This window comes from Tenrec ecaudatus, chromosome 4 (assembly GCF_050624435.1).
Source record: "Tenrec ecaudatus isolate mTenEca1 chromosome 4, mTenEca1.hap1, whole genome shotgun sequence".
In the NCBI taxonomy this organism is placed as follows: Eukaryota; Metazoa; Chordata; class Mammalia; order Afrosoricida; family Tenrecidae; genus Tenrec; species Tenrec ecaudatus.
In genome coordinates this window covers 84285372-84300260 of record NC_134533.1, presented here as the reverse complement: position 1 = coordinate 84300260, position 14889 = coordinate 84285372, and the positions used below count along the sequence as shown (strand labels likewise).

The window sequence follows — 14889 nt, the reverse complement described above, 5'->3', positions numbered from 1 at the left end:
AGTCGTAAGTTTTCAAGATCTCAGAATGACTGAAAACACAGAAAGGGGTTTTGCTGTGGTCTCTCTCTCTCTCTCTCTCTCTCTCTCTCAATCCTTTCTTTTCCCCTTCCCCCTCTCTCCTCTCTCTTCTCTCTCTATCATCTTCTCTCCTTAATAAAAACCCATAAAAAACACGGAAAGGTTAGAAAGAATATCTAACTCATAGGATTTGAAAAGATCCCAGAGACCTAGTAGCATAACAGGTTGCATGTTGGGCTGCTAATTGCAATGTCAGTAGTTCAAAACCGCCAGCCAACCTATTAAGATTTACAGGCTCAGTGACTCACAAGGGCAGTTCTACACTGCCCTCTAGGGTCACTATGAGTTGTCATTGACCAGATGGCACATGAGTTTGATATGGTTTTTGAAAAGGTCTCAAGCGATTGTCAAACAAATGGCGATATGTCCTCTCTCTAGCAAATATTAACGAAAGTCTTCTTCCTAGGATGCCTGCAAAAGCTCCTCCTGCCTGGTTGCAACTGACTTCAGCCTTGATGACAGAAAGCACGTAAGGGCCTTGCACAAATGCCTGGCTCACAGAAAACCCTCAGCACATGCTATTCCATGTCCCTTCTCTCTTCTCGCTTCCACTCCCACAGGCGCAACCACTGAAGAAGAAGATATCTGAAGTCTGAAGGAAGCGGAGAGGGCAGAGAGTAACTACTTCAATGATTTGGAGCAGAATGGAGCAAGAATTGAGACATGCTGAGTCAACCAGTTCAGGTGTTTCTGAGAAGCAGTTTCTGGACCTCTCTCTCCTAGAAGAATATCCAAGGCCCCTTGCACACGAGAACAAAACACTGCCGAGTCCTGTGCCACTTGGTTGTAAATCAAACCCTTGTGATTTCCAGGTGTTTCACTTGTGAGTTTTTGAAGTAGAATGGCAGGCCTTTCTTCCTAGTTAAGCTTAGTCTAGAACAGTGGCTCTCAGCCTTCTTAATGCTGTGACCCCTTAATACAGTTCCTCATCTTGTGGTGACCCCAACCATAACATTATTTTCATTACTACTTCATAACTGTAATTTTGCTACTGTTATGAATCGGGTAACCCCCGTGAAAGGGTTGAGCCCTTACAGGTTGAGAACCGCTGGTCTAGAAGCTCTGCTAAAATCTGTTCAGCATCGAAGCAACGTACGAGCCCCTGACAGATGTGTGGTTGTTGCACCTAAGGTGGATTTGCTGGAAATCAGACTCAGGTTTCCACAGGGACAGTAAGAATTCTACCACTAAACCCTGTGTGTGTGTGTGTGTGTATGTGTGTGTGTGTGTGTGTGTGTGTGTGTGTGTGAGAGAGAGAGAGAGAGAGAGAGAGAGAGAGAGAGAGAGAGAGAGACACCAAAAGCAAACAAATAAATACCCTCTAAACCACACTCACTGCTCACAGCATCCCTCTAGGACATTCTAGAAATGCCACTGTGGGTTTCTGAGACTTCCATTCATTACAAATAATAGAAAGTCTCATCTTTCTTCAGTGGGGCAGCTGGTAGTTTTGAACTGCTGACCTTATGGTTAGAAGTTAATACACATAACCCACTGTGCCACCAGGGCTCCTATAGGGGCAGACAGCATCCAATAAATATTTGTGAACATTTGGATAATCAGATATATAAACAGGTAAGAATGATGAGCAGCTCTGGTCTTCCAGCCTCTTGATCTGGCCAAGCTTTGTTCGAATTTTTCCAGTTCTCTGTTGCAATTACTCAGTGTGTTATTACAGCACCGAGAGCAGTCACAGACAATAAAGAAAACAACTGCTTTTCATTTTATTATTTTGCAAAATCAGATGGTCGTCTGGGTTCGGTCCATGGCCATAGCCTGGCCTCCACTTGGTCCACATCGAGATGCACTTCACAAACTACCACTGTCATTTTGCTATCACCAGCCTGAGGATGGAGACAGATAGCCTTTGCTTAAGAGAAGATCAAGTTCCTTGATAAAACAAAACAAAATGAAGACCATTCGCCACTGAGTTGATCCTGACTCATGGAGACTATGAAATAGAAAATGACAGGGTGTCATCTAACCTTGCCAGTTCTGCAGGGGGGAAAGGAAACCAGACTCTACATCAGCATTGCCCAAGGCAGGTTTCTGTGAGATGGAGCTCAGACATGCCCAACCCTGCCCATTCTGACACCAACCGTCCCTCCCACGGGATTCTACTTCGAAGCTGGCTTTGGGAATTCTTTGGAATGGCCACACAGAACTCACAGACAATGCTTATGATTATGGGGTTTATTAGGGAAGTTTATAGGTAACAATTCATGTGATAAATGCTCAGGATACAGTTGTTAAGTCAGGACCCTTGTTGTGTGTTTTGTTGTTTTGGCTTTTGTTTGTGTTTTTTTTGGGGGGGGGGAGTGTGTTCCTCCAGGCAAGCCTCTCTCTAGTTCTCAGCATAACACGTCTCAGTCCTACTCAGGCAATGCTACAAAACTTCTTTCAGGGACTCAGCTACCACTAGTGGATCAGCAAACACAGAGCCCTAAATGAAGTGTCGAGAGACACTCTGTTCCACAGGTCAGCTCTTGTCCCACAGCACCCAAGTTTCTTTCTCAGAGGCTGGAAAGTTCAATGGTCTGTCTCATGCTGTCTTCTCGTTCTGTTGCTGCTGCTGCTCCTGTCTCTCCTCTGGCATCAAACTGTTTTCTGGATCAAGGAGGTTCACTGCTCAGGGATCTCAGAGTCTAAAAGGTACAGTCCACTCCTGGCTTTTGCTAGTAGTGAGATCTCCCGAGTAGTGTGTCCGTCTCTCTCATATATATTATATATATATCACATATGCATATACACACACATATACAGAGGTGTATGGGCTCTACATATGTGTATGTATATATATAAGTATATAATTATATATATATATAGAGAGAGAGAGAGAGAGAGAGAGAGAACCCTTGTGCTTCTTGAGAGGTCAGAGGTTTCCTCTTTATTTCAGTTTGTTTAAGCTTTCTTACTAGCAGCCAAGAGCATTCTGGGTACCACTCTTCCCTAGGAGGAAATTCTCATCTTACTCCATCCCCTCACTGGGTTACAACAGAACAGTCAATGTCCTCAGAGCTGGAAGCAAGAAGAGAGGAAAGAAAAAAATAAATGACTCCTTACTGCGTCGTCTCAGAGCAAGCATAGCTTTTTAATTTTGTTACCATCATCACTCCTTTTAGGAATGGAATACTACAAAGCAAGGTGCCCTGGTGTCATTGTGGTTACTAGTTGGGCTGTGAACTACCTTGCAAGACATTGAGCCACCTCAAAAGAAACAAACACAAGAAATGCCACTTTAGAGAAGAAATAAAGTATGACATTGGGGCCCAGCCAAGAAGTTGGACCATCGCCAAGAATCAACAGCTGATCCAAGGAGCTACCACAGAAGTGTAGAAAACCCTGATAAGACTTGGGTGAGACCTGACAGACGCCCAAAAGCCAGCCAAGCCACCTAAAGTGTGGAGAAACCCGATAAGACTTGACTGGGACAGTGAAGACGTCAAAGAGCCAGCCAAGCTGTCCATTTAAACCCGGGTAGAGACACTGACTTTTTGGAGAGCTAGGAACCAAGAGACATCAACTCGCTGTCTCCCACTTTATTTGGGGTGAATACACCGATGAAGGTAATGCTTGTTGGGACTATGATGCTAGAATGATATGTGTGAAGAGTTCTGTTATTATGCCCTAATACTCTTTTTTTTTCTTTTTCTAAACAATCATATTAGGGGCTCATACAACTCTTATCACAATCCATACATATATCAATTGTGTAAAGCGCATTTGTACATTCATTGTCCTCATCATTCTCAAAATATTTGCTTTCCACTTAAGCCCCTGGCATCAGCTCCTCATTTTTCCTCCCCCCACCTTCATGAACACTTGATAATTTATAAATTATTATTTTATCATATCTTACACTGTCCAACGTCTCCCTTCACCCACTTTTCTCCTTTTTTTATTTTTTTAAGCAATTTATTGGGGCTCATACAATTCTTATCACAATTCATACATATACATACATCAATTGTATAAAGCACATCCACACATTCCCTGCCCCAATCATTCTCAAGGCATTTGCTCTCCACTTAAGCCCCTTGCATCAGGTCCTCTTTTTTTTTCCCTCTCTCCCCTTTCCCCCCTCCCTCATGTGCCCTTGGTAATTTATACATCGTTATTTTGTCATATCTTGCCCTATCCGGAGTCTCCCTTCCCCCCTTCTCTGCTGTCCCTCTCCCAGGGAAGAGGTCACATGTGGATCCTTGTAATCAGTTCCCCCTTTCCAACCCACTCACCCTCCACTCTCCCAGCATCGTCCCTCACACCCTTGGTCCTGAAGGTATCATCCACCCTGGATTCCCTGTACCTCCAGCCCTCATATGTACCAGTGTACAGCCTCTGTCCTATCCAGGCCTGCAAGGTAGAATTCGGATCATGGTAGTTGGGGGGAGGAGGCATCCAGGATCTGGGGGAAAGCTGTGTTCTTCATCGGTACTACCTCACACCCTAATTAACCCATCTCCTCTCCTAAACCCCTCTATGAGGGGATCTCCATTGGCCGACACTTGGGCCTTGGGTCTCCACTCTGCACTTCCCCCTTCATTTAATATGGTATATATATATATATATATATATATATATATATATATATATATATATATATATATATATATATATATATATATATATATATATATATACAAGGGACCAGGTATAAGGCATCATGCCCTAATACTCTTATGCTAGTTGTCTGAGTTATTTTTAGATTGTTTGATGTGTGTTTTCAGTGAATAAACTGAGTATTCGAAAAAGATGGGATTTCTACTTCCATAAAGAGTTACAATCTTGGAAACTCACAGGGGAAATTCTGCCCTGTCTTGCAGGGTTGCTATGTACCGGCACTGACTCGGGCAGTGGGTGTGCCATTAACCACTCAGAGCTCCCGCTGCTCTGTTAGCGTTGTGTTTACAGCGGCTTGAAGAGGAGTGGGTCATCCTCCCTTTCCTGGCTCCCTGGGCTAACTTCATGAAGTCACTTATTGCGTTAGGCTGAGCTGACTAGAGAAACAAATCCCCTGACACGGATGTAAGTGCAGGAAAGAGCCTTATGGCAATAGTTAATTGTATAGTAGGAACACATCCCAGTCCAGTTCAGATCAAGTCCATCAATCAGATACTAGTCCACAAATCCCTCTTCAGGATTCAACAGCCACAAGAATGGTGCACATTGCTGGAAGAGCGCCAGCTGGTGGGAGCACAGTCTTAAGGATCCATTGTGGGGGGACACACTTCCGGGGCCCTTGCAGGTCTCAGCATGGCTCCCTGGCATGAAGGTGAATGCACAGAGAGCCTCCAGAGAGCTATTTATCTCGGTTGAGCTTCCAAATGAGGCCATCAAGTGCAACCTGATTGACAGGCTAAACTCCTCCCCTACACTTTAATTATCAAGTTAACACGAAATTATGTAACTACCACATTTATTTATAGTATCTTCCATTTGTCTCCTCAGGCAATGAGTGGCACCCTGCTGTCCCGACCCGCCTACTAGCCTTTGGTAACCACGACTAAGCTTTTATTCTATCATTTTTCTAGGCATTTTAAATAAGTGGAATAATAAGCTCTTAATCTTTAGTGTAGTATTTATTTCACTCAGCAAAATGTCAAGGCTCATCCATGCCATGGTATCGGAACTTCCTTCCTCGTTATGTATTTACACTGTCAGGCTACATCACAATGAGTGTATCTATTCACTTGCTAAAGGAGCTCTGGTGCCATCAGGGTTTCCAGTTGGGCTGCGAACTGCAAGGTCACCAGTTTAAAACTAGCAGCCGCTCCACAAGAGAAAGACGGTGTTTTCTACTCCCATAAAAAAGTTAGTCTCAAAAACAAACAACCACCATAAGAGTTTCAGTCTCAAAAAAAGAGTTACCGTCTCAGAAACTCACGGGGCAGTTCTGCCCTCTACGTCGGTCACTGTGACTCAGAACCCATTCAATGGCAGTAAGTTTGGTTTGGCTTGGCTTTTTCATCTCTTGATGGACACTGGATTTGTTGTCACCTCTTGGCTCTAGTGGATAATGCTACAATGAACACTGGTGTGTAAGTACCTCTTTGAATCTCGCTCTTTCGTTCTTTTTTTGGGGTGTAGTACATTCCTAGGAGTAGAATTGCTGGGTCATATGGCAATTCTATGATTATATTTTTTAGGAGCCACCAAATAATTTTTTCACAATGATTGAACCATTCCCATCAGAAATAGATGAGGATTCAATGTTTCTACACCCTAGCCAGCACTAGTGTTTAACATTTTTTCTAATAATCACCTTCCTAGTATAGATAAGTAGCATCTCATTCCGGTTCTGATAAGCATTTTCTGTTGACTAATTATGTTAAGCATGTTTTCAGGTGCTTATTAGCCATTTATATACCTTCTTTAAATGAAGATAGGGTATTTTTTCATAGACTATTATTTTTGGAGCAGGCTTAGGTTTCCAGGAAAAGTCGTACAATACGTACGTATGCTCCATTTGCAGAAGTATTTATAGGGGCACAGTATAAACAATTGCTTTCTTTTTAAACAGCCCCAGGGTGACTAAACCACCTCTTGCAAATAAGCATATCGAGTCTTTTTTGGAAAATGTATCTTGTTTTTAACTTTAATGCAGCTGATGTTTGAGTTATTCATTCATTCCTTTTCTGCTGGGACTATTTTTCCTACACCAAAATGTGTGCAGACAAATTGTCATTCCAGGAGCCTATTCTTTCAGCATGTGGTTGTTGCAATCAGCGTATCACAACATGCATGGGTTTACCAATGCTTCTCTGAAATAAACAAGCCATTTATCGTTCATATGGGCGGCAGAGAATGGCCTGTTTTCAAGCTATATTACCTGGGGGAAGTTTTCACACAGCTGGGTAAAACACATAAAAGAAGTCAGCAAGTTGATGAACTGGATTATTATGGGAACCAGGGACAGAAAGAAAGAAAAGACTAGTCTTGTTTAGACTTGCCTTAATTATAGCCAATATACAATGAAATATGGTAATTTGATGCTAGTTGATTTAATGGCATAATTCAATTTTTTTGCACTAGTAAATAGCTCCAAATTGCCTATTATATGAACTAGGTTATAAGAAAAGTGTGATTCTTTTAGAAAGATTGCTTGTAGAAAAGTGGCAGCTCTTTTTTCCAGGTAGGCTTTAAAAAAACATACTGGGTAAAATTAGAAACAAGATTTCTACAATCCCTTTATATCATTTTTAAAATCACAGCTTTATTTTCCTGGTTGTAAAAATAATATTCTAACAATTGAAATACAAAATAAACAAGTAAAGTACGAATCTTAACCTCCAAAGCTGTTGCTGCTACGGTTAGGTGCCCTCTAGCAGGTCTGTTCTCAGAGCGACCCTGTCGACGAACGAGGGAAGGACCCACTGCCCTGAAGGGTGCCTCCTCATCATGGGTGCTGTGTCAGCCCAGTGCTGTGACCACCGTGTCGACGCAGTTCGTCGAGAAGCATCCTCACCTTTGCTGCCCCTCTGCTTTACCAAGCACGATGTCCTTCTCCAAGGACTGATCTCTCTGCAGGACGAATCCCCGTCTTGCCATCTCGCTTCTTAGCAACAGAATGGTGATACTTCCTCGGGGACACATTGTTTGACCTTCTGGCATTGCGGGGCATGTTTAGCACCCTCCATCAGTACCATAATACCAAGGCACCCATTCCTCTTCATTCTTCCTTAGGCATGGTCCAACTTTGACATGCAGCAGAGGTGATTGAAAAGACCATGGCTTAGGTCGGGCTCATTTTAGCCTTTGAAGTGCTGCCTTGGTGTTTTAACCCTTTAAAGAGGTATTATGTTGCTGATCTACTTGCCCAGTACAAATTCATCATTGGATTTCTTACCTGCTGTTTCCATGGGCATTACTTGCAGATCCAAGTAAAATGAAATGCGTGACAATTTCAATATTTTCACTGTAAAAATTCCGGGACAGTCTCTTCTGGTAACACTTATAATTAACATAAGATTGTCCATCAAACACATTTCCCACAGTCATTAGGAATAAATAATTTATAAATTTAAAAATGTATTAATTATCTTTTATTTAGCTAATTTTAAGAACACAGTATTTTTCCTTTTGAAGTCATTTTGGTTTAAGAGAAAAGAATGTCATGGCGTTCTTAAAGTAAAAGTCACTCATAATTCTATTATTCCAGTATAACGATTCCCATATTTCCTCCTCTTAGAAGGCGAAGCAATTTTGCTTTCTATTACATAATAATATATCTCAATCTGACCATGTAGCCCTTTCTTCAGAGAGCATTGTATATCGTGGTTCTTGAGTGGGGTCCCTGAACCAGTAGCAGTGCTTGGGAACTTGTGAGAAATACAAATTCCCAGGCTACACCCTAGATTTACTGAACTAGAAACCCTATGCCGGGAGTGGTCATCTGTGAGCTGGATGCACTCAAAATGCTGAGAGCCACTATCTTCTGAGAAAGAATCCCTGCTGGTGCAGTGGGTTAGGCATTGTGTTGCTAACCAAAAAGCTGGTGGTTCAAACCCACCAGCTGCGCAGCAGGAGGCAGATGAGGCAGTCTGCTTCCATAAAGGTTTACAGCCTTGGAAAACGATGGGGGCAGTTCCACTCTGTCCTGTAGGGGCGCTATGAGTCAGAATCAACTCGACAGCACTGAGCTAGGCTTTATATTTGGTGTGTGTGGGGGGTGGGGGGAAGGGGGAAGGTAGAGATACAAACTTCTACCTGCCTCTAGTCCCTCAAGGGTAACAGTGATATTTGGCTTCCGCCCAGACTAAGGATTAAATGTCATAATTCGTAGAAGTGTTTTGTAAACTCCAAAGTGGTACATAGATATTAGTTATTATTATGGTGACCCCAAGTTCAAGATAAAAGATTTATATTACTGGGGGGGGGTGGTGAGGGAGGGGAAAAAGAGGAACTGCTACCAAAGGCTCAAATAGGAAGTAAATGTTTAGAAAACGATGCTGGCAATATATGTACAAATATGCTTGATACAATTGATGTATGGATTGTTCTAAGAGCTGTTAATAAAATTATCTTAAAAATATAATATGACTAAGTCCAGGGGAAAGCCAAATGGGATGCAGACACAGGTGGTTCCTTGCTTTCATATATTCAACATTTATGCACCGCGAGTTTCACACACCGCCTCTAAAATGACTTTCCCATACCAAATCTGGAATGTCATACACTTGCAGTTTAATGAGCCGTTTGCCATATCCCACGGCCGCACCACCTGCCCGCCCACCGCTCTGTTTGCGCAGAGGCACTTCTTTCCCTGTCCCGCCATCCTGTGCACGTCTCACTGCGTCTCGCCACCACTGTTTACCAAGAAAACATTAGCGAAGCAGTAAAGACAGGATCTCGTGCCCTTTCGTTTCTGTTCACGTTCGCTGTCCGTCTTAGGCTATGATTTTCCTGTTTGTTTTACAAATGCAATTGCCTCCCAAATACCTCCAAGGACACAAATGAGTATTTCCTTCCACATCTCCCCTGCTCCGCGAGTTACCTCTGCTTCCTCAGCTAGTTTGCTCTTCTTGCTGCTGTTTTGCCTTCATGTCTGACGATCCTCAGATGGCCGGTCACCTTGGTTATCCATTCGTAGTTTTATCAATTTAGACTGGCGCTCTCTGCCGCTAATCACCCAGGTCTCCGCAGCAGGTCTCGTCCTTAAAGAAAAGGTAGTCATGATCCTCAGAGAAGTGAGGAGGGTGGGAGGAGAGAGCATTAGAACTGATTGTGTGATGTATATGCAACTCTTTTAAAAAGCGATTTAACTCAGGAAGTGTATGATCTATGAATATCACTTAAAAAAAGGTACTAAAAAAACAAAGAAACCAAACTTGACCTATGGTTACCACAATGGTAACGCAGAAGGAAGCGATTTTGCCTGGGGGGCGCTGAGTTTATTATGGTAATGGACCTGGAACAGCTTGGAGAGGGCACGCCAATAAAGGCTGTACAAGACGAAGAGCATAATCACAGGCACTAAAGGATACACATCGACGTTGTTGAACTGGAGAATGTTTTCTTGTGTATGTTTTTGTCACAATTGGAAAAACAATTACATGAATAACAGTGAGTGCCAGGAGGAAGAAGATGTTCTAAACTTGATTGTGGTAATGATTGCACAACTCTTAGTGATCTGTTTGATTTACTCAATTGTATGATATGTGGATGCACTGCCCTAGAGGAAGAGACTTCCCTTTCGGGAGCCTAAGCATGGGGAACATAAACAGAGTGAATTATCGATTACCCTCTCTGGTCCCTGCTCTTCCCCTACTTTCTAAGGCCCAAGTAAGGAGGGCCTTACCTTGGTATTGGGAGACGTCTCTTCAGTACATTTTCCTCTTAAGGACAGATTTAAAAATTTTTTTTCTGCATTTATTTTGGAGGTTTTGATTGATCACTGCCAGCTCCTTATTGCCCTTCCCCTTGTTTAAAACAAATCAAACCAGCTGCCTTAGAGTTGATTCCAACTCACAGCAATGCACAGCAGAACTGTGCTCCACAGAGTCCTCAAGGATGTAGCTTTTGAAAGCAGGTTGCCAGGCCTTTCTTCCCAGGCACTTCTGAGTGGGTTTGAACCCACAGCCTTTCAGTTAATAGTTGAGCTCATATAATTTGTGCCAGGCAAGGGTCTTTCCTACATCACTCACCTTACCCAAATAGGATGCTCACATTATTTGGAGGGAGATTCTCTTGGAGTCTTATCCCAGAATCAATGACTACTGCAGTCCCCAGGTGAGCAATACATGTGTTGATTAGTCAATTGCTAATAAAAAATCTGGAGGTTTGAGCGCACCCAAAGGTGCCTTGGAAGAAAGGCCTGGTGATCTAATTCCCCCAGAACAGCTCTTGAAAATCCTGTGAAGCTCTATTTGGAACCCACGATTCAGAATAGACTCCATGGCAAAGGAAAAGGCTACTGGTACAGACTGTTCAGTGATGGTGGCAGGGGAGGGGTCAAGAGAGGACTGATGTTGCTCCTCCAGGTATAGGACTGTGGTTGGTTAGCTAGGTTCTTGCTTTAAGATTTCTTCTGCCCTTTATTTGCAGTCACTCTGACTCTGAACTTGACTTTATTTGAATCTGCTTTTATTTTTCCTTCTGATCTAATATTTATCAATTTCTCTAGAATGGCAATAAATTTCTAAGCATAGTTCCCATACCAGCAGCAGCAGGAACAAATGGGAACTCATTAGAAGTATAAATGATTTGTCCATAAGATTGCTGATGAATCTTTGGTTGTTTCTGGTATTTTGATGATATATGTGTATAAGTCAAAAAGTATTACTATAAAATCACTGAAGCCTTTATTCAACCAAAACATACCAATATGTACAGCTATTGATTCTCAACATCTTCTCCATCTCGACCTATCCACTCCTGAAGGCGGTGTTTCCACCTCGCTAAGCTTTACTGAAGAATTCTGTGCTCTTTGATTGATATCATGTCAAAATGGCAGTGGTGGCATTCTTAGGGAACTCGAATCCTGTTCCTTTTCAGTGTTCTTTGGGTTTTGGGAACACAAAGAAGTTCGAAGGGGCAAGATTAGGGGTGTAGAATGGATGGGGTAAGGTTTCCCAAATAAATCCTCATAGGACAGCCCTTGCTAATCTTAAGGAATAAGCAGGTGCATTCGGTGCAAATTTTCTGGCCTTTTCTCACCAGTGCAATTTTCAATTTTCTTAAAACTTCTTAGTAAGTCTCCATGATTTTCTGTGTCTTTCTAAAAAAACCTATCAAGATTACCCCTTTAGAACCTCGAAAGATAATCCCCATAACCTTTTAAACTGATCTCTGCCTTGAATTTACCTCATCCAGTAGATCCTATCAGGAGCCACTGTTTTGATTGGACCTTTGATTTGAAAGTACCCAAACTGGACTAAGACAGTGTAATACTGAAATAACTTGTCTACTCTCATCCACAGATAACAAAGACACATAATTATAATGCTCTTTGAGGACTAAGGTGCTTCTGATGTAAGCCAGGATGTTTCCAATCACCTCATATGCATGTGACAGGTGGACACTGCGTAAGGAAGAATGAAGACAAATGGATGAGTGGGAATTATGGTTCTGGTGAAGAATGTTGAATGAACAATGGACTGCCAAAGGAACAAACAAATCTCTCCTGAAACAAATATAGCCAGAATGTTCAAGGGCAAGGATGGGGTGACTGTGTCATGTACCGTGGGCATACGGTCAAGAGAGACTAGACCTACAGGAGGTCATCATGCTTGGCAAAGTAGAGAGGCAGCAAAAAAGAGGAAGGGCCTCAAGGAGATGGACTGACACCGTGGTGCAACAATGGGCTCAAATACAAGAACAACTGTGAGCGTGGTGCAGGCCCAGGCAGGGTTTCCTTCTGCTGGGTATAAGGTCCGTATGGGTTGGGACCAGCTGAATGGCACCCAACAACAACCACAACCATCACGACAGAACAGTTAGTAGTGGTAGTAGAACACCATCTAGTTCTCCGTATCTCAGGGTAGTGGAGGCTGTGTGTCATATGGCCCATTAGTCGTCTGGATTAGTATTGTTTCATTGAGTCTGCTTTTCTTCACTAGTTTCTGCTCAACACACCTGGTGGTGTAATGGGTTACACATTGGGCTGCTAACTGAAAGGTCAGTACTTTGAAATCACCAGCTGCTGTGCAGGAGAAAGGTGAGGCTTTGTATTCCTGTACAAATTGACAGTCTCAGAAATCCATAGGGGCAGTGAGTTTTCCTCTGTCCTATAGGATCTCTGGGAGTCAGAAACCACTCAATGGCAGTGAGTTTTGAGCATGAACTTCTTTGCTCTGGACAGGGAGAGAGCAGCAGCTGCATCTCAGATGGCCAGTCACCAGCTTTGAAGATCCTAGTTGTTACTCACAATAGAAGGAGGTAGAACAGTGTCTTTGTGTCCCAGACTGTGGTCCTAAGTCCCCAAGGCCAGTGACTCATTCCCTCAGAGTGACTGGTTATGGCTACGACTTCCCCACCCCACCCTCCCACATGCTTTGTTATATCTTTGGATATAATTGTAACACATGCAAATACATATGTAGAAATGTCCTTTGCCAAACATATATGTATCAGTGGTAGAACAAGGAAAGCCACATTTTTACAATTACAGGATAAGCAAATGTAAGTCCAAAGTACTCATGGGCAGAATGTATAATAATGATCTTGTAACATCTATAAATGCTAGGAGAGAATTAGCTACACTGGGGAAGTTTATCCACTAAAAACTTACAGTAGGCTAATAAGATTAATATAGGCTTGCTAAAAAGCTAATAAAAGATCTAGATATTTATTTTTCTAGCCCAAAGGCTGAATAGTTACATAAAATTTTTTCTATGACATTTCTTTGGAAGTAGTTTTATTTCTGTGCTTAATGAATTCCTAAAAACTTATATGCAAGCATAATCTATAAAAGTCAAGAAATAGCCTTACATGTTATGTGAGGAATTTTATCCCCAAGAGCTAAAATTTTTTATAAAGTTCTAAATATATATTATAAATGTTCTAGTTTTAGAATAAAAATAGAAACCTGAATATTTAACAGTATATATATGCTTATTGAAAGTACACGAGACAAAAATTAAACATGAAATGCAGGCAGCAAAATTACTTATCTAAAGTATTTTCATGCCTCAAATCTGCTCTTGGTTTACCTGAAATGCCATTTAATGTCGTGAAGAAGGGTCTTCTGGTGGTGACTTTCCACAGAGACTTGTGAAAAAGAGTATACATATTTGTTTATCAGCTTTCAGTCAGATTTCCTTCTTGGATCAAGATGGTAGAAGAGCCATATGAGTCAATCTTGCTTCTCCCATCTTCCAAATTCTGTAGAATAACAACATGATGATCAAAAGGAATTCGGATTGCAAGATGTAACTAAAATGTGAAAATACAGGTTACCATATTCAATAGGAATTCCCGATAATAAGTAATTTTTCAGTGTAGATATGTACCCAATGCAGCATTTCAACACATTATGTCTTATCTGAAAGCTATAAAGAGAAAATTGATAACAGTGTCATGTGTTTCTGATTAGGCTAGAAATAGAAGGTCCTGGACTGAAAGGAGGGGTGTAGATATAGAGCAAGATTCGAAATCATTAAAAGGCCTAGATGGACTGGTCTGATAGACTTGTCCACGAAACGCCAAACTCGCTGCCCTGGGGTCCATTCAGATGCAGAGCAGCCCTAGAGGACAGGGGAGAACTGCCCCGTGGGCTTCCCAGTACGGAGCTCTGCACAGGAGTAGAAAGTCATCTCTGTCTGAGTCGCAGGTGCCTTCAAACTGCTGACCTTGTGGTTCGCAACCCAACACACCACTACTACACCACCAAGTCTCCAGAGCAGAGCCCAGAGGATCCCCTAAACCAGTGCTTCCCAAAGTGAGCTATACCACCCTTGGGGGGTGCTGGGGAGATTCGGGGGGTGGGGGTTCAAAAGCAGATGCCTACACTTTGCTGTAGATTATGGACTAGAGTACAAACGATTTTAATTGCCGGCGGAGGACGGGGTGGGGGGGGGAGTTTCCTGAAACAAGTGCAGTAAACCAAATACATTTGGAATTCTGTCTCCTAGACTGTGGCCCTTATACACCCTTCAAGCCTGGGGAGCAACTTCAAGCCAAACAAAAGACAGGCCTAAGTAGAAAGTGAGTAATAACACTAGGAAGGAACTTATTCCGCTATGAGACCCAAAGGGTAACATTTGACCAAACACAAAGCGCTGACTGCAGACAGGGACCGGAAAGAAGGAGAAATGGAACTTGGGAGGAAGTGGGAAGAACACTGTTACATCGAGGCGAGGGCAACCGATGTCA

At 42.5% G+C, this 14889-nt stretch overlaps 1 long non-coding RNA gene across 2 annotated transcripts in view; it reads right to left on the bottom strand.

The window, feature by feature from the left end:
- Positions 1 to 8166: 8166 nt before the first annotated feature.
- The window catches only part of LOC142444983 (uncharacterized), a 99001-nt gene continuing 92278 nt past the window's right edge, over positions 8167 to 14889 (bottom strand). For both annotated transcript variants that reach the window (XR_012783945.1, XR_012783947.1), the window contains exons 4-5: positions 13728 to 13899; positions 8167 to 9731 (exon numbers count right to left, since the gene is read on the bottom strand). This is a non-coding gene — a long non-coding RNA (uncharacterized LOC142444983). The remainder of the gene's footprint in view (positions 9732 to 13727; positions 13900 to 14889) is intronic.